Consider the following 1553-nt stretch of genomic DNA (forward strand, 5'->3'; position numbering starts at 1 on the left):
TATGCCTCCACAAAATGAAGCAAGATCATAAGGTTACTGGTCATCGTCCTCCCTGTCTCATCGTGACCTTTGAGACCATCATGAAGCCCAGATACACTCGGGCGACATGGAGCAGCCCCCCCCCCTCAGCCCCCCCACAATAACTGAGAGAATGTCAGTCATCTCCACATATATATATATATTTATATATTTATGTGAAGCGTGTTGAAGCGTTAACGAGCGTCTCTTCAGCTCCGTCCGTCCGTCAGTTCCGGGCCGCGGCCACTGGGTGGAACGTCTACAAAATGGTGGAAAGATAAAGATAAGAAAAAGAGGGTAAGTTATTTACGAGAGAGAGGTGAGGGGATGAGCACAACAGAGGCGCCGGACATGACAGTGGCCGGCCCGTCACCATGGCGTTGCTGGGGGAGACAGCGGAAGACGTCACTTGGAGAAACAGGGGACACAAAGAAGGAATACGACATGAGGAGGACAAAAAAGACAAGAGGGGTCCAGGGAGGAACCTGAGGGAGGGAGGGGGGAGACAGGGGTGTGAGTCGGGTGTCAAAGGGTTCAGGTAAATACAGAGACCTTGAATTTAGGGTAGAATATATTCAGAGGGAACAGACGTGACGTCTGAATCAGATCAGAGAAACAGAACTTCAATTTGAACAAAATGTTTTATTTAAAAAAATAAATTAAAAAAATTGAACGCAACTCATTCATTCTAGCAACTGAAGGCCCGTGGACCAAATGTGGCCTGCTAAGTCAGTGTGTGTGGCCCACCGGAGTTGGACTTCAAATTAAGTCCACGCTGCTGAGTTTACCAAGCTGAAAGCTGAGTTTATGAACCTGAAAAAGTAAAAGTCCAACTAATGGGAGACAGACGAAAGAAACAACAACGACGACAACATCATAGAGTTACTGTGACGCCTGGAAAAGACTTGGAATAATTGAATATATAAATATGTATATATTTATAAATACATATTTATACGAACTTCATATTCTATGATATTTTCAATTTTACAAAAATAAAAAAATGAAAGAAATAAATGAAATAAAGCAGGTAATTTTCCATCGTTAAAACTTTTTTTTTTTGAGAACTAAAACAGTTACGGACGTTAACGAATGTTCACAAACACCAGTGTGTGTTTTCACCACAAATGTCCAAACCCAGATCCGTGATGATCTCCAGCTGCTCCAGATTCTTCCACAACTTCCAGTGGATTCTTTAAAGGTAGAAAATTTGTTAAATTAATTTTTTGAATCAACCGTCATCATGTGAGCGTCAGCAGTTTTTCCCTCTTCTTTTCCTTCTTCCCAAACTCCCCCTCTCTCTCCCCCCCCCTCCCCCCCCCCCCCCCCCCCACACCCTCTCTCTCTCTCTCTCTCTCTCTCTCTCTCTCTCCTCTTGCCCTCCTTTCTGCCCTATCTGGTGATTTATTTGCCTCCGTTCCAATATTTGTCGCCACTGTGTTTTCTTCCCCTTGTCTAAATGTCACCCCTGCTTCTAAGACAATATGGGGAGACAGAGGAGAGGGAGGGGAGACAGAGGAGAGGGGGGGACAGAG

This window comes from Cynoglossus semilaevis, chromosome 13, assembly GCF_000523025.1.
Source record: "Cynoglossus semilaevis isolate Cse_v1.0 chromosome 13, Cse_v1.0, whole genome shotgun sequence".
Taxonomy (NCBI): Eukaryota; Metazoa; Chordata; class Actinopteri; order Pleuronectiformes; family Cynoglossidae; genus Cynoglossus; species Cynoglossus semilaevis.